The following is a 19,393-nucleotide window of genomic DNA, read 5'->3' on the forward strand; positions in this document are numbered from 1 at the left end:
CTATAAATTATATACATTTACTGCAAGCAAATGAAACAAACTTTATTGCAACCCACGTTATAATTTTGCTATGCCTGCTCACAATGCTTTCTACCATATAATCTTCAATCATAACCTGATATTTGAGAGAAGTTTATACTTTAAAAATAATCTGACAGTTGAAAGCACATTAGGTTTTTCTAACCTAATTTGGTTAGAGTGTGTTTTCACTTTATTTTAGAAATTCATTGTCAATATTGATCCCAAGTTCAGTTGTGGCTTCTTTCATTGTACCCGAAATCCAGACTTCAAAACATTTGCTTACTTAGTTGGCCTTTTGAGGGCAAGAATCATACTATCGCACTTGAAGGAAGTTATCAAGTATCATAAACAACTTAATTTAGATCTTAAGCTTGAGTGTCAAGGAGAAATAGTGAACCAACTTTGTTTCCCACTTGAAAGCTCCCTTCTAAGGCTCTGGAGATTTATGTGGGACAGGTTATTATACTTCTCTTACTAATCAGAACTCTTGTTCCCTTGGCAACCTGCATACTTGTTTCCCCCACACTAGCATTCCCGAATCCCCCCCCTCCCCAAATGATTTATTTCCCTATTGCTACAGCCTATGGGCACATTACATACTTTAAGACAACACATTAATCTACAGCTTTCCAACCCAGACAGCAGACACGGCCATCCTTCTTGATAACCACTGCTGGCTATTACAAAGAAAGCATTCCTGATTTAGGCTACAGTCGAGAAATTGTAGGGGATGACATGCCTTGCACCAGTCTCCGAAGTCATGTGTAGGCAGACTGCCAGGTGAGAGCTAAAGCCACAGCTGCAAATTTTCATAGAAAATGCCCTGTACCAGTCTCTGAAGCTTATTTTTGACTACTTAGGGCCAGCCTTCCTGAAAATAAATGGAAAAATGAAAAAAACCAAAATGCATACTGGGCCACATTTATTAGATAGAGAGATGGGTGTGATTTAGTGATTGTTATTTCTCCTTCTCCTTTGGCTGGGCTGGAGCAGTGAATGAGTTCTCCTGGTTCAGTCCTCAAAGCCCCACGCAATTTTTATATTCAGAGTAAAACCTTGCACTAAAAACTTAGGGTTAATTTTCCAATTTCCATACATTACCTTGGGGGGAAAAAAGTACCTTTCAACTCTTCACCAGGATAAGGGCAAATATGGTTAGTCAGCCCTTAAAGGAAAGCAGATCCATTCAAACCTCAAAAATTCTTCTCTGTTAAAATTCCTCTTGGACATGGTTTTTTTTTTTTTTTTTTTTTTCCCGAAGTATCCCGTTACTTAGAATACCAGACACATATTCAGGGTGGCATAGCACCCTCACTAAGCAGGGATTGAGACTGATTACAAGAATACGTGGCATTTAAGAAAAAAATAATTAAGATATTTTACCTCAAAGTTTCATTCTCATCCATGGCATATACAATGAGTGAAAGCTTACATATGCCATGATAAATTGATTTTGTTCTATTATCATAAATTTCCATATGATTTTAAGAATTCTGCAGTGTGATCCACTGCCTTTTTCACTTCTTCTTCTCCTCCTGCTCCTCCTCCTCCTCCTCCTTCTTCATATGTGCATTTTTTATAAAAATGAAACTTCACAATAAACAGCAAAAATGACATTACCCATCCTTTTCTGTTGTCTTTTTCCCTCTACCTAGAGATAGTCATTATCCTAAAGTTGTTCAGAATATATGCCTTACGTATCCTGAGGTTTGACTTTATGTTTGAAATATATAGTATATATATACTTTATATATGTATACACACACACACACACACACATATTTATATAGTTTATATAGTATATATATGTATGGATATGTATTATATATATTTCCACACGAGTATATGTGTGCACATCTATACATATATAGTTTTAAAAGTTTTATTTTGTATATATATTATGCTACTCCATATTGTTCATGAAATAATATACTTTTAATTAAGCATTTCATTCTGAATTAATTTATTTTAATTAATGAATAAATGGTCCCAATATCTGCCTCTGTAATCTTAATAAATAAAATTTATTTCAGCAGTTATCTAAAACTAAAATCCTGAAATATCAGGGCTGACCTACTTTGAAGGACTAAGAGTCTTTAACCAGGAATCTAGAACCTGACTTCCAAGTTTTGATTATGTAAATCTCCATGTGGCCCAATTATTTTAAATGCTCACGTAACCTGGATGTATGATCTAACTCTTAGCGTTAGCTCTAGGTGGCTGGTAGTAAATGCTTAAGAACGAGACCCATAATTCACCTAAAATATGTAATACTAGACCAGAAGGAAGTTTGTTTCTGACCACATGTACCCTAATTTGTCACAAAGCATGAGGTGTGGGAACCTTCCTAGCAGCTCATGGCTGAGCCACCAATTGGCTTAGATGTTTTAGTGTTTAAGTCAATATTCATAGTCTTACTCTCACTATAATTTTCTTTGTGTAACTTAATTTCCTTTATCCAATATGGGTTGTGTTAACCTCTCGGTACTTTTCTCTGCCATGACCTATCTAGGAAGTTGGTAAGAATTTTGTTTTAAAAGACCCAAACTCTGCAGCAAAAGTGCAATAACAGAGAAAATACCTTATACCTAAAATTAAAAAAAAAATTCTACCTTTGAAATATGGGATTTGCACAAGAACTGGATTTTCTTAAGTTCTCCGGGTTGAATACGTTCAGAATTTATTTTCCATTGAGGAACTGCTCATTGCTCCAGTGAGCAAATACGTGAGCATAGGAACACAGAGATACCCGCATGCAGCATGACATCAGAAAGACTAGGTTAGTCATGGGCTCGCCAGTGTGTCCTGTGTGTGTATGTGTGTTGTTGTTGTTGTTATTGTTTTCACTCATTGGAAAACTTTTAAAGCACCTTATATGTGAACAATTAAATATATTCATAATTTGATTTCTTTCCAAACTGTGGAAATGGTGTATGTGTTAACATCTATTCTAGACTAGGCAGAGTGGTAAAGGTTCCACATCCTTGAAACTTTCCAAGGCTGCTGATGTCAAGCTCTGACCAATTGACTATTTACTATTTGAACGGGGTCCAGCAAATCATTTACCAAGTTGCTGAGTATCAGTTCCCCAGCCCACTCCACCAAAAGCCTTCACCATCCATGCGCTGCTCAGGCCAAAAAGAAAGTCATCTTGAATTCTGCTCTTTCCCTCCTCCACCCTTTGTGACCCATCTGCTAGTTCCTCCTCCAGACTGGATTCCAGATCGATTCAGTTCCCTTCATGCCCGCTGCTAAAACCCTGGCTCACCCAGCTTCATCTTCTGCTGGACTACTAAAAAGCTTCCTAACTCATCTCTTCTCTTCTTCATTCTACCCCTACCCCCCGCAAATATTTTCTCCATCCAACCAAAAGAATGAGCTTTTTAAAACACCAGACCACACTACTGTCCTTTGGAAGAATGTCCAACATTTTCCCATTGGGTTTAACATGATTGTCCAGCCTCCCTACATGTGGGGAGGGTTTGTCCAGGGGGTTTGTCTTAAATATGTCATGCTGTTTTATGATCATCTTGATCTTTCCAATTGATCAGGTGCCTTCTCATGCTGTAACGTTAATGCTACTCGTTTCTCCCCATCTCTAACGGCGTCACAACACCATTGTGCTGATACCTCCAGCTTGCTGGTTTGTCCTCCCCTGGGGTCATCTCACATTATTTCTCCACTCCCTGAGATTGTCTGAGGGCAGGTACGCCCATTCCCAGCTCTTTTCATTCAGGTCTTAGCTCCAAAGTCAGAGAACAGTTCCCTGATCATCCTATAGAAAACAATCCTCTGAAACATTATCATTCAAGACTGTATTTCCCTATATATTCATTTTTATGTATATATGTCTTCACCTACCTATATAGTATGTATCATATTATTCATGCATTAAATATCTTATTGCATGAAGCTCTTTGAGTACAATTGCTTAACACTGTTCCGTCAAAGCCAGACAGTAGTAAGCATGTAAATATTTCTTTAAATGAATGCAGATGTTGAGTCCTGGTTGCTCGTTTATACAATGCAGCATAATGCCTTCCACTTCGCAGCATGATTTGTAAGGATTAGCTGTGTCTCAGAGGTGCCTACTGTAAAGAGAGATGGAACTGAAAATTCTACAGATTGGTACAGAGTTGCTAGAGTAACTGTTATTTCTTATTTTTCTAGGTCCTACTCCCGTCTTTAAAATGTACTTCCCTTCCAAATCGTGCTTTCTTTGTTTCAAATGCAGCAGACCTTTAGAGCATGACTTTAATTATGATACAGATGATAACAAGAGTAGATGGCACCTACACGTACATTGATCTCTCTTGGCTCCTTTTTTGCAAAAGAAAAGAAATTACAGGCAAGGACACACGCTCAATCATGATTAATTTTGAAGAAAAAAAATGAACCATAACAACATTTCTAAACACACATAATAATAATGTTTTGCTTGTAAAGTTTTTCAAAGTAGTTTCCCACATGTTCCCACAACACTGGGCGAGATGCTCAAAGGATATTATGTCCATTGAGTAATTGAGAGGTTTTGCTTCTTGGGGGAAGGTGTTCTCAGGCTCACCAGGTCCGGGGTCTGGGCAGCCGAGACAGGAACCACGGTTGCTGAGACTTACTTTTATTCCTTCCCCCCACTGCTCCAGCCTTTTCCTTTTCTCATTTTTGCTCTTCTAGCTTCAATCCTCTCTCCGAATTCAATGTTGCATTTGGCCAGTCGGCCACTGTCTTTCCCCTGGGTTTTTCTTCCTTATTTCGGTCTTTTTTCCTATTGCCGGTATTTGATTAGTGGACTCGTGGCCTTCCAGGGGGTTTGTCTTAAATATCTCATGCTGTTTTATTACCATCTTGATCTTTCCAATGCTATTTGTACATTTCTTTTCTTTCCCCTCATGGCATTTCTAAAAGATTGTGGGATGAGGGAGCGATTGCTCAAATGAAGGCCTCTTTATTTGCTAGCCATGCTTTCTTGACAAGAACCTTAATGAACCGGACTCGTGAGCTGTTGGGCTGTTTGTTCCGGGGATGTGAGCAGGACACACGAAGGTGGCAGGTACTAACTCAACAACCACCTTCTGCTTTTGTGTCCCACGTGTGTCAGACACGTCCTTGTGCACTGGTGATATGCCAGATGCTTATGTTCTTGGAGATTTCATTCCAGCAGAGTAAAACAGGAAAACACACCAACAATTGGATGCTGGTGAAAATAGTTAAAACACTGGATCAAGTAATTTCAAATATCAGATTCAGATCTAAGGGGTTATATATGCAGACGTTTAGTATCCTAAAGTCTCTGTGCAAGAACTAACTTCAAACAGGTAAGCTCTGGAGATGGGGAGAGGGAAGGAGAGCTCTGCCTGGCTTCAGAGGTCAAAAGAGAATTGGATTTCCAAAGGAGGAGTAAGTTCCAGATGAGTTGATGAAAGGGGAACTGAGATTCTTATCCACTTATTTCTCAAACCTGAACTCCTCTGCTCGGACACTGGCTACTTCTTATGCTGACGTGTAAATACCTTTGTACACAGCTGCAGATATGAACAGACAATTACCTACGCATCAAATATGCAAGAGGTGTTTGCTGGAGAAAAGAGACGTTTATTGGCCAAGTGGATGGGAATGAGACTGGTGTTGGTCAAGAGCATTAGCCTTCGGGAAAAACACTCATGTTTATCAGTCCAGTTCCCTTTGACAACAATTCCCTGAGACAAAAGATACCTGATCTAAAAAGGTCAGTGGGTCAGATCGTATGCTTTATCCGTTAATCCATAATAAAGAGTCGGGGATCTGGGTGGGGAAATGGCACCCTCCTGCTGATAGGTCCGGTTGGCACGCTTCCTCCAGCGCCCTCTGTCCCTCTGGGGTCACTGATCTGGACTCCTTGGCTCCAGTCTTCAGCACAGGTCAAGGAACCACCTGATTATCTCACAGGTGGAATTCAGCCTCCTGTTCTGATTTGATTTTCTCACCTCTGAGATTTTCCCCTGGTTTCCTAAAAGACCTTCTCCTCTCTCGTACTCCCTCCTCCTACCTTGCTTCCTCTAACACCCCCTCCGCTGGACATGCTTCCTTCTACGGCTGTGCCCTCCTCCCACACAGAACCCTACCTGAGCATCATGATCTTTACGCAGCATAAAAACACATGCAATTGGGGTGACAAAATTTAGGCTGTATTCTATGTTCACTTTCTACTTGTTCGATGCAGCTTTTTTTTTTTTTTTAAGACTTTATTTCTTTGATAGAGAGAAATCACAAATAGGCAGAGAGGCAGGCAGAGAGAGAGGGTGGGAAGCAGCTCCCTGCTGAGCAGAGATCCCCATGCGAAGCTCGATCCCAGGACCCTGGGATCATGACCTGAGCCCAAGGCAGAGGCTTAACCCACTGAGCCACCCAGGCACCCCTGTTTGATGTGTCTTATTTATTGTTCTCTCTCACCCTTGGCTCTGGTTAGCCCCTGGGGGTGATGGGGGGTAAGGCTACAATTAATGTTATTTAACACTTTTATTTTTACAATTGAATGGAAAGTAGGTAGTCTAAACATTTGTTTAATTTCTGAGAACAATAACACTTATAAGACAAAATTTGACATATGAAAAATTTTACTCCAGGATCTCTTTAAAAAAACCAGCTTTATGTAGGCAGGTAAAATATTTTTCATTATGAAATACTGCAAAATCAGTGATTCTATAAGCAAGATGTATGGGTGTTAAGGGTTCCAGCATAGATACGAGGTTCTCAGGAAACCAAACCAAAAGGAGGATTTGGGGACCTTCAATGAGGCTTTTCAATCACTCACAAAAAAATGGAAGTAATAAGTGTGCCCATTTCCTGGGGATTGAAAGGATTAAATCAAATAATTTATGTACACTGCTCAGGCCAGTGCTAGCTCACAGTAAAAAACCAGAAGTTTGGAAAAATATTCGATTGAAATAAAAACCACTCAAAAGGTAGGCATTGTATGTGCGTACATTAGTTCAAGGATAATATTTTTCTATATTCATGAAATTTGACCTCCCATTTCTTCCCTGTGCATTCCTTTTGCTCTTTTCTATAGTTAAGAAGCCTTCTTTACTGTATTGAGCCAGGAAACACAAAAGAAAAGGTAGTTGAGAATAAATATTAGGACTTGGTTTGTTACTTTTGTTTTGTTGTACAAAGGGTGAGCATTCCAAGTAGGCACCGAGACTCCCAGCAAAGGCAACGTGAACATTCTCGAGGTGACAGTTCAATTTGTGTTACAGGCTGGTAAGTTTCTCACCTACCTGGCTCTCTTTCCTTCTGAGCTCAGAGATGGACTACATTTTCTTGCCCTCCTATCATTAAAGATGGTCTTGTGACAGATATGAACCACCTCGAAGCCCAGCCCTTTGCAATCTTCTACTCTGTGTGTCGATTCCATGCCATCCAGCAGGCTGGATGCCAAAGTTTGGGGCAACATGGCAGCCTGTGCTGAAGAAGGCAGAGTTTCCTCCTGCTGGGATACTTGACTCCCTCCATGGTGTAGAGGTCCCCTTGTTTTTGTACCCTCCCCCATCTCCCTGGTAAAACTGTGAATTAGAAACAACTTCCCATTTATCTTAAGGCCCTGGAGTTTCTAAGTTTGATTGCTATTACTGTTAGTACTATAATGGGATATATAAAATCTGGGCTTTTCCCAAGAGAGCTAACCAGTTGGGTGGGCACACAGCAGAGCTGAGAGTATGCAGGAGAAGATGATATTGGTGCAATGGCAGACTTTGGGACTAGAACTCAAACACTATTTGTGAGGAAGACATGGTTCAGTATTTCAACCAGCAGAGTCAAGGACAGAAAGAAGGTGATAATGAAATTGCAGAAAGTTTGGGTGATTCTAGAACATTCAAAAAAAAAAAAACCCAAACAAACATTTATTAACATTCAAGAATGTAGCTTAACAACACTGCAATTTATGTCTACATGTCCCATGCCCAGCACACGCCCAAGGGGTAGAGGATCAATGGTTGGGAAAGAATTATAGATGGGTACCATCCACCTGTCTGGCTGGCTGACTTCTGAGGACTCATGTCCTTCAGAGTGATGGGAGACAGTGGTCGGAAGAGTCCTATGTCCAGAGCCAGGTGTGAAGGGAGAAGCCTTAGCCAGAAACTGCCTCGGAGGACAAATGAATAGAATAAAGACTTAACCGTATGAGGGGAGGGGATGCTGGATACTCTGGGGCACCGCACTTAGAAAGTGAGGATAGGGAGAAACACTCCTCCCCACCAAGCACAGAGTAAACTCCCGTTGTGGTGAGAAAGTGTTTAGCAAATTTAAATTAAATTATTTATGGAGGGCTTTTTGTATGATTTTCTTTTGGTAGGCCGAACACTTGAGATAACCATTTTCTCATGCCTTTTTCAAATGCCAATACTGAATTAAAGCAGTATTGGTAGTACTTTATATTTTATTTTAAAATAAAAGAAGATTCTAGGGGCACCCGGGTGGCTCAGTTGTTGAACGTGCGACTCTTGGTTCTAGTTCAGATCATGATCTCAGTGTTGTGAGATCGAGCCCGGTTTCGGGCTCTGTGTTCAGCATGGAGTCGGCTTGTTCCTCTCTCCTCCTTTCCCTGCTTGCTTTCTCTCTCAAGGTCTCTCTCTCTCTTTCATAAATAAATAAAATCTTGTAAAAAATCATTAAAACAATTAAAGAAGATTCTAGTGCTCTTTTTGCATAAGATGTGTTTTTTACTGAACAGTTTATGGTGTACCTTTTAAACTATTTATCTGAGTGATTATCATCCCAGAAACACTGACTGGTGATATCCATTCACTTACTAAGTAAAACCACAGGCTTGGACACACTGACATGGGAAATGGAAGATTTCCTAAATTAAGCCAATATCTGTGGAAGAGAAATTTTGAAACAAGTCCTAAACTTGCGACATATGGGTTCCTGCACGTCGCCAGAAGGAAAAGTTGACAGAAATTTGGGCAGTCCATCAAGACACCTTTGTCTTTATTTAGTAACTCTTGGCAAGTCTGAGTCAGTAGCTATTGGAAAGATTTCCAATGTAAGGCAAAGGTCTGTGCCCAAAAGTTAGCTATAAACCAAGTAGTTTCAGTAATAACATCTTGATATACTATATCTCAAATTTTATTTTTCAAATTCATTTAGAGGTAAATTTGTCTCATTTTAGAGAACAGAATGAAATAAAACACCTTCTCATTTGTTAAATTAAGGGCATTGGGAAATAACGCTTAGCAAAAACCTAAATTACATGGAGGCCTCTCTTGGTAAAGGAACTTCAAAAATGAGATCCCCAAGAGCTGAGGTAAGCACTGCTAGGGATAAACTCACACGGAGGCTAAGTCTGAGGGGTGAGGCATTGTTCCAGAGAAACCGGAGAGATACTTGGAAGACACGTGTTAGTATTAAGTAATGGATGAAGAAGCAAAAGCAGATACATGCCTAGATTCTGAAAACAAAGGCGGGATTTCTCATGAAAGAGGGAAATGAAACACAAAAGGATGAGTGGTTACCAAAGAAAACAAACTGCATACAGGGCCACTTCGTTTTTAAGAGCCAAATCCTAAATGTCAATCCTGTGGGTACCTGTGGGGACTCCCCAGAGGGGAAATCGATTCCTGCTTCCTATTGAAGTGGGTCATATTTTGTGTATTGCTCATAGGGATGTACGTATGTTGGTTTTTAAAGTTAAAGTGATTTACAAATTCCATGTTGATCCGTGACTGTGACCTCCTGAACAGCATCAGCGGCTTGGCCTGGTGCGGGGTGTAAAGGGGAGAAATGAAATACGTCAACTTCACAGTGCTGTGCTGGCCTCAAATCAGAGACGCATGAATGGTGGTTCTCTTCTTCCTACTCTTATATTACTCTAGGTAATTTTCCTGTAATTCTAAATAAAGAGAATGTTTATTGGGGTTTTACCACAGACCAAACTGAGATTTAAATTCTACTTATTTCATGCGGTCAAGAAATAATATGAAAACTTTGCTAAGCAAGACATGGTTTTCGCCACTTAAGTTCAGTGAGCTTTATGCAAATCGAAGCCCGCTGCCTTCAAACTTGGTGATAAAATGAAAACGAACGGTTCATCCATAGGTTGGATGAGTCAGACTTTCTCATTACAGAAGCTACTACGTGGGAGTCCATCAGGCATTCAGGGAAATTATACCTACCACCTACCTTAAGATTTAATAATGAAATGAACTAATTTCTTTTTTCAAATATGCACCAAATAGGTGCAGTTTTGGTAGAATTTCCCAAAGGATTGTAAGGTTCCATTTCACTGATATTAAAAGGGGGAGGGAGTTCTAATTAGCTAAGATATATTTTCAGTGATTGACTCCCTAAGTGTTACAGAAACCAAACCAACACAACAAGGTCAATTTTCCCAACCCCTGGAAAAACTCCCACAGCCGTCCAACCATATTCTTAACCACTTAAGATTCCCATACACATTAAATAGCCAATGCCTACAGAAAACATACTTGTAGGTGGTTTTGTTTTGTTTTTCTAAGATGAATTCTTTTTTCTTCTGAATGTTGAAATTAAATATGATAGAACTAGAGTTAAAGGACAATGGGTCTAAACCAGAGGTAGAGTAATGAAGGCAGATTCTTACACCTAATTAGGTTTTTCTTTTTCTACAGATTTGCATATATCCAGAGTAATTTGTATAGGTATTCTTGGATTTTTTCTTTTTAATAAGTGACCAAAGATAAAGAGATAGGAAATGAGAGCTAAAAATGTTTCCTTTTTTTCCCCTACAACCATATGCTACACAACTGGATTAGAAGGCCCCATTATAAAAATTCTGTGTATATTACATACTTTATACCAAGAAAATGTTGGTTAAAATGTTCTTTCATTTTTCCTTTCTTTTTTAGTATAAATCTTTCCAAAATCTAGTTGCATTTTCCCCATGCCTATTTCTTTATTTGCAGTCTTAGTCGATCTGTTCTGGATATTTTTAGACCATAAAAAAAAATGAAAGAGAAAATTTAAAGTGCTCGGCAGGCAGAGAGCTCACACAGCGACGTCTTACTTCATCCACTTCTTTACGTAATTTTTAAGTTAGGTTCCTGCTGCTTTCATAAGTGTTTCGACTTTAGAATTCCTGCCAACACAGACAGACTATTGACAAGGAAATATAACAAGACCATTTCTTTTTAATTTACTTCCTAATAACTGGATTCTGCGTAGAGGCTATAAAACAATAAAGTATGGACAGAAACAGAGTCCAGTAGTGAAAAGAAGCAAGGGGAAAAAATGATTTTTTGTTGTTCTCTAGTTTCTCTCATTATATATGCTAGAGATATTAGGTATATCCTGGCTACATCTGGCAAACGTGAAGCTGTTGAATGCGACAGGAAGATTGGAAGATCAAGTTTGTCTTCATAGGTCCTTGGGAAATTCCCCAATTTGTTTTCATTACAGTGATAATGAGGTTATTTATTTACTCCATAAAGGTGGGACAGAGATACTAGTATCCCTTGGAAGGCACCGTGTAGTTTTTACTCTAAAAATTTCTTCCCTGATTTCCAATGTCAAACATAGAGAAAAATGGTATTTTTATCCCCCGATATTTAATACACTTATATAGATCTTTCTCTTATTCGATCCAAAGTCGAAATGGAACAAATTAAAAGGAAGGTCATTTGAGGAACACACCCACACACGCTAAAGGGAATTTCCAATTTGCCAGCAGTTTGTGTTCTGTGGTTCATTTATTTGGAACTTGGACTGCATAATTTTAAAAACAGCAGTGATATTTCCCAAGAATTTAGCCTTCCCTCCATTAACTGAAGTGTATACTCAAAAGGGACTCTAACAAAGGGGAAATGTCTCCGAAATTTTAATTCGGGAAGATCAGAGTCATTCTGATGTGAAGACGGGACTCGCTCTAACATACACCTTTGCGAGAGGCTCTGGGCGAGGCGGTGGGGAATTTCGGCAGAGGGTCGCGGCCCCGCCACCCCCGCGTGCGGGCTTGGAGAGCACCCGTGCCTGTGTGGTGGGAGGAAGAAGCAACACTGTTGCATCGCCTGGTTACTTGTTCTTCTTTTCCTTTCTCCTTCCTCTCCCATTTCCTTAACGAGGGTGTATTCTTTCTCTGTGGCTGTTGTGACAAGTTACCACAGTCTCAGGACCAGAAACAACGTGTGTGTGTGTCTGTGTGTGTGTGTGTGTGTGTGTAAGATCTTGCCTTTCTGTCAGCCAGGAGCCCGGGAAGGTGGAGTCAGGGTCTCTGCGATGGGTCTCCTGAGGCTGAAATCCGGGCTCAGCTGACTCTGCCGGGAGCTCCCCATCACCTGCTGGACCCCCAACCAGGAGACTACAGGCCCAAAGCCCCTGCATCCCTGCTCCCAGTTCAGGAGGATACCCCTGGACAACCCCCTTCCACTCCCCTATTGTTCACCACACAGCCGTCTAGTAAAGCGGCAGCAGGTGAATCCCCCGCCCCCAACGTCCGCCCAGTCTCTCTCCCCATTTCTCTGGCTTCTTGGACCAGCCTGAGGAATCTGTGCTTGGTTTGCCTGGTTGGGCTCTGCTCCCTCGGGTTCTCTCCAGACCTAATAACATCTCTACCATCCCTTCTCGGCAGCACCTAGATTTGTGTGTGACTCAATAAGTACACCATGAGAATCTGGGAAGACATCTCTAGAATCTTCCCGCCGCAGGTTAGGGTCTCCCGTGGGCACAAGTTCACTTTCTGGCTGCCCTCCTGGTCACTCTGCGCGGTTTCCTTTTGACCTTCTGTTCCAAAGAAACATGATTTTCTCTCTCCTCTAATTCTGAAAAAACAAACAAACAAACAAACAAACATCATCTGCATGATGGCTTTTTAAGTTTTTGGATTTTTTATGGAAAGAACACTAAATATGGCCTGTTGATAAACTCAGTGCAGGGCTTCTCGTGAAGACTGTTGTTGGTGTTTATCCGTATATAAATAAATATTTCAGTAAATATATTTAGTCTCTTTTGGTCTTCCTTGCTCCAGTGTACTCTCCTTAGGCCCATCTAAAAATTTCCAGAGCTCTTCATTGTTTCTGAGAGGAACTCCAAATCCTGGCTGCATAAGACAACCACTCTAGAGAATACCCTCTCCTCTCATGTTCTATTTCCTCCCCGGGCCCCCTCAGGAACACATGCTATCTGGTCGGCTATATGCATCAAAAGGCTGGACCAAAACCTCTATTTATTTTATTTATTTATTTTTTTCCCCTCATGGCTTTTCCAATTTTTTTCTATTTTTTTCAGGGTTTCTTCCGTCAAGGGGGTGGGGAAGGGGCCCCTGCCTCAGCTGCTGGGGCGGAGTAGCCACTGAATATATTTTGTATGTCCTCTACCTTCTACCTTCCTTTATAGACCCTTCCCTCTGTGTTGCTAAAACAGAGTTGTAGAATAAGAAGAAAAGACCAAGTTCATGAAGCAGCAGCCCCGTAATTATGACGTTGACAGGAATCCACTTTATGTTGATGTTGGATTGGGCTGAGTTTATTGACATTTTTGGGCTCCCAGCCACGCCCACCCTCACCGTGGAGCCTTCTCTTCGGCAGCTGTCTATCCAGCAAGCTCTATTTCTTGACTATCCTTTGTACTCAAGGGTGAGGCTTCTAAGACAGTTTGAGGAATCACACATAGCTCCACCCACACCCCCAGTGAAACCGGCACAATCTCTCCAACACGTTTTCTTCCCTCTGCACACACGCCCAGCGTGACTTCAGGAAGGCTGGAGAAGTCCCCGCGATCTTCACACAGCCCCTCGAGTGGAAGGCAATCCTGCCAATGGGGTCTGTTTACAACGGGAACTATAACCTTTTAGAAATTTAAGCATTTCCACATATTATTATTGCCTACACTCATCTTCTGTTTTTCCTCTATGTCTGTTTTCCAAAATCCTTTACTCTATCTGTTCTAAGTCAGAAACAAACAAACAAACAAACAAAAAAAAAACTGGATTTTTTCCTGATATTTGTATACAGTTGAGTGCAGAAGCTTTTTCCCAAGCTCATGAGGCTAGAATAGGATAGCAGCTAGAGAGAAAAGGGGCCCTGCCTCTCTAACAGGGAGAAGAAAGACAGGTGGGGAAAAGCATGTGCTGCCCCGCACAGCCTCAAGCCACTGAGAAGCTTCTGGTAGGCACCTCTGTAGCTCCAACCCTCAAAGACCCAGTTTGGACAGTTGTGGGTAGAGTTGGGGGTAACCAAGCCAGCTTTGTCATAGAATTGTCAGGAGACGCTCCTCATTACAGCCCTGCTTCTGTCGCTTCCAGGGCTACACAAATTTTTGCTCTGGTTCTTTAAGGCTTTTTTTTTTTTTTTTAAGATTTTATTTATTTATTTGACAGAGATCACAAGTAGGCAGAGAAGGAGGCAGGGAAAGAGAGGGGAGCAGAGAGCCCGATTTGGGGTTCGATCTCAGGACCCTGGGATCATGACCTGAGCTGAAAGCAGAGGTTTAACCCACTGAGCTGCCCAGGCGCCCCTTTAAGGCTTTTAAGAACACATAAGGGCAAACACACACACACACACACACACATACACACACGTGCGTTTGCGCACATACACACACACACACACACACACACACACACACACAGTGGCTTCTGCAGAGGTCTGCTCCTTCCCTCTCAGTGGCAGAAATTCATTGTGGGGTGGATTAATTCTGGGAAAGATCTAGGTAAGGAGCTCCCACTGGTGGTGGAGGAAACCCCCCCATCCACATGAAACGCTTCTCCTTGTTTGTTCTCCGAGAACGCATCTCTGAGTCATGGGTGAAACGTGCGCCAATATTGCTCTTCCATCATGTGATGAAACAACAACAAAAATGCCATTGTTCTCCTAGGTGGCTCCAGCTGTTAGTCACCGCTGGTGATAAGCTGGAGGTGTGGGCTGCACCACCAGGACTGCGTTAGTCCTTGCAGGTCCGGATGGGCTCTGCGGGCACCACGGTCAAGTAGCTTCAGTGCTCTCAAACCTTGAGGTACTCTGAAGCCACCACTGCAAACCTTACATTTCTCTCAGTTCTGGACATTATTTATTGCCTTTATTACCGGTTTACATTTAACTGGGGAAGGCACAGCCTTTCAAAGTTGAAGTCTCTCTGAACCCCTTTTGAGCAATAAAGTGATTCTTTGCAATGTACCAGGGATAAGTTGTCCAATGGTTTGGCTCTGGGGTTGAGCCCCATAAATTGGCAGCATGCGTCACTGAGGCACACCTAGGTGCCTCCTCTGTTCTGGGGCTCTCTTTCCACATTATACCTTCCCATAAATATTTCAACAACCATCTTACATATGAGCATCTTGATGGCAATGGCCAAGAATGTTGACGAATGTAGTCTATACAATAAGCATGGCACAAAAGAAACAATGTTGGATTCATACGGGAGAAAAAAGTAGGTTCTTCTCCTAGCTGATGTCTTGGATGAAGGTTTTTTTTTTTGTTGTTGTTGTTGTTTTTTAAGATTTTATTTACTTATTTGACAGGCAGAGATCACAAGTAGGCAGCGAGGCAGGCAGAGAGAGAGGAGGAAGCAGGCTCCCTGCGGAGCAGAGAGCCCGATGTGGGGTTCGATCCCAGGACACTGGGATCACGACCCGAGCCAAAGGCAGAGGCTTAACCCACTGAGCCACCCAGGCGCCCCTGGAAGAAGGTATTTTGATACACTTGCCAGACAGACATCAAGAAGAGGAAGAGATAGAGCTGGTATGGACCCAGAACAACAGGATTCATTTCAGAGAAAGAAGCAGCCATCAGGTAATTGGGCCAAAAGTGAACTTCCATGACATTCAGCTTACCTTTAAACCTGGAGCTTCTTTGTATCCCTTGTACCAGAGCTCAATACAAAATTTCAGTTGGATGTCTTTCTGATCCAGGTTAGGTAACTTGGTGGGATTTCTGGAACAACTAGGTGACTTGAATGGTTTCCTTTAGGTCCCACCTGGGGAGCTTGCTTGACCCCTGCACTGACACTTTATTCAAGGTACAAAATGTTTTTGCTCTGTTATCTCTAGAGTCTGAAAGTTGCAACATTGGTTGCGTAGGTACTGGCTTGATCAAAAGGGTTGGCAACTGCACCAGCTCCTTCAAGACCACTGGAGCTCTCAAGTCCCATTTTTGGTTTTATAAATATGTATTTATGTCTCTTTCTTTGAATGACTGAGACCCCAATAGAAGGAAACCAGGAAGACAGGACAAGGAATACCATGAGAGATCTGCTGAGAAGACTTAATGGGGGGGGGAGTCAAAGCATCGTGTCTAGTACTGTCTGCTATTTAAAGGCCCTGGTGATGAACTCGATGCCCTCCCGTCTTTCTCCCTGGGCTCATTCACGCTTTGCTCCAGCAGGAGCCAGGAGGACACCGCAAACTTGCGCATGCGCATCCCTCACCTTGCGCCCACAGATGACCAGGGCTGTTCTGAATTAGCCGCCGCAGAGAGAGGGGCCTACAGGGACTCACAGGGAACAAGAAAGATCATTTCTTATTCTTTGAGTCTTTGTCTATTCACAGAACACGAAGGGGAAAGCAAAGGACAGTCTTGCAAAAGCACCGACATCATTCCCCGGCAGGCCTGCTGCCCGTGGGTTGGCAGCCAGGAGAGTTCTCGCCATAGCTCCCTTCCTGCGGGGGAAGGATGGGGCCGACGCTCCGAATGTGGGGAAGTGGGTCACGGTGCAGCCTGGCTTTCTCAGGCGACCGGCTTTGCTCACAGCAAGTGCCCTCTATTCCCCAAAAAGGGTGGCATGGCCACAATGTCAGTAACTATTGCTGGTTGTACTGGGGAACCATAATTATGGGCATCCTTTTATAGAATGACACATTTTCAGAAGAGTTTAGGACACTTTCAGAAGAGTTTAGCTGACACTCGTCTTTGTTTTGGCAAATGCATTGCCAAGCACTTAGAATTTGGATAGGGTGATTCTAAGATTAATGTCTTAAGGGAGACAACAGAGATAGCTAAATTGAGTGGAAATGAGGGGGTGCCAACAAGAGAAATGGGGGAAGAGGAAAGACAATGGCAGGAGACTGGAATGCACAGAGTCAAGTCCCCAGAAGTAGGTCCCAAGGGAGGAATAGCAAATGAAATTTTAACAGCAGTGACCTCTACCATCCACACATGACTTGCATAGAATGTGGTGTGCAATCAAATTTACAATGGATAATGCTTTAAATTTCAAAACAATTTTATTTTTTTTAAATTTAATTTAATTTAATTTTTTAAAGATTTTATTTATTTATTTGACAGACGGAGATCACAAGTAGGCAGAGGGAAGCAGAGAGAGGAAGGGAAGCAGGCTCCCCCCCAAGCAGAGAGCCTGATGTGGGGCTCAATCCCAGGACCCTGGGATCATGACCTGAGTCAAAGGCAGAGGCCCAACCCACTGAGCCACCCAGGTGCCCCTCAAAACAATTTTAAAAGGACTTATTTTTTCTTCACCTTTGAAACACTGGAGGAAAAAGTGACAAAGATTCCAGTTCTGGGCTGGGGAAGAAAGGAAAAGAGGTTTGGAACCACACCTCACTTCACACAGGTCAACTTCTGCGATGTTACAGAAGTCGTTTTCACAAGTTGGAGAAATGGATGGTTTGATTCAAATGTATCTAAATCCCCTAGTACTAGGCAACCAGTGTTGAAAACTGGATGATTAATGATTTATTCACACATGCAGTGTAAATATTTTAAATGAAAAAATCTAGCTTGTCATTCTATTGATCATAGACATTGTCCTTCCCCTGCCCTTCAAAAAAGACCCCACACACCTATACACTGAATTGATGGAGGATCGTGTGATTTTTCTCTCTGTTCCCATCTGTCATAGGAAAGTGGTGACTTCACATCTGAGTTTTTTACTTCCTGGATATGTAGCCCATTATGGGCTAACCTAGAACACTGTACTGAAGGAAACACCCAGAGCAGGTTATCAGAAGGAGATGATTTCTACACAGCACTTAGGACTGTTTTCCAAGGAGGTAAGTGAGCTGGAGTAAGACTTTGTAAAGCATTTTTCTGTTTTCCTGGAGAAAGCAAGCTAGTTATTGTTCCCAGCAAGTTCTTGTTATACATAATCAGCCACATCAATAAAAATGGAAACATACCTGAGATATTGTGTGTCTCAATCTCTTCATTTCAAAGATAAAAAACCAAAGGCCCAGAGAAGTCTCTGTAACTAGTTTGTACCCACCTGTGGGCTTAACACGATTATGTAGTGAGGCACAGGTTCGGCTTTAAATTGACTGTGACTTAATCCTTTTGCTACTTTAAAATTTTTGTGAAATACAATCTAGTTGTCCAATATCAATTTTTTTTTTGCGATTGCAAATAAAGTTCAACTATTTTCACATCAATATTCAGCTTAAAGGTAATTTTTGATTTTCACAACAACATTGAGAATAATCACATACCTACCCACATATATTCACCTCCCCTACCCACGTATCATTATCTTATTGGAGTAATTGAGGAACAGCAATATATAGAAGATCTCAGTTCCATGCTCCAAATGAATTGTGATAGATACAATTTAAGACACATACAAAAATAGCTGGAGAAAATATCAGTAGAAGCCTTGAGAAAGTATATTCTAGAGCTCTAGTGGTTAATGAAATAAAAAGATCACTCATCTGTTCCCCATTGCAAAAGTTCCTCCTCTCAGTCTTGATTTTGCTCCTGTCACCATGATCTTTGTAAGAACCAGTCTTGGAAATCCCGCGTTCATCATTTATATTATCTCCAATCCCAACTTCTTATTTCCAATTGTTTGTCAGATACTGACTGCTTTTCTAAAACAACAATAACAACAACAAAACACACCCAAACCAAAAAGTCAAAACAAAACAATTACTTCTTCCCTTGCTATAATCCAATCTTTTTTTTTCCTTAAACCTGGACTGTCACGTACAGTTCTCACTGGACCACTTATCTCTAGATGTTCCTTTCCTCACTGTTCTCTCTGTGACAGAGGGGTCCTGTTGTTTTACTCACTATTAATTCCTGGGCTGTGTATACTGTCTAGAGTACATCAGGGAATCAACAAGTATTTCCTTAGGATGCCATGTGATTTTGCTCACCATTGCCTGACTAATTCGCCTAAATTGTCACGATACCACTTTGGCTCTTAAAAATCTTTCCTCGTTGCCCATTCTAGATAGCATAAATAATAGACTTTTTTAGCTTGGATTTTCACTGTCCTCTCTCCTTCCACATGTCCTTGATTTACCTGTCCTCTAACCTTATACATGCCCTTAGTCCTTTTTCCATATACACCTTTGGTGATGTCACCTTTGTGCATGAGGAATGCCCCCCTAGGCTTTTTGTGCTTCTGTTGAGGTCTGGTGACGGCACCTGCAACAAAACTTCCCCATGGTTGGGCATCCCATGCTCAGCCT

Source organism: Mustela putorius, unplaced genomic scaffold (genome assembly GCF_011764305.1).
Source record: "Mustela putorius furo isolate JIRA1106 unplaced genomic scaffold, ASM1176430v1.1 tig00000551_pilon_pilon_pilon, whole genome shotgun sequence".
NCBI lineage: Eukaryota > Metazoa > Chordata > Mammalia > Carnivora > Mustelidae > Mustela > Mustela putorius.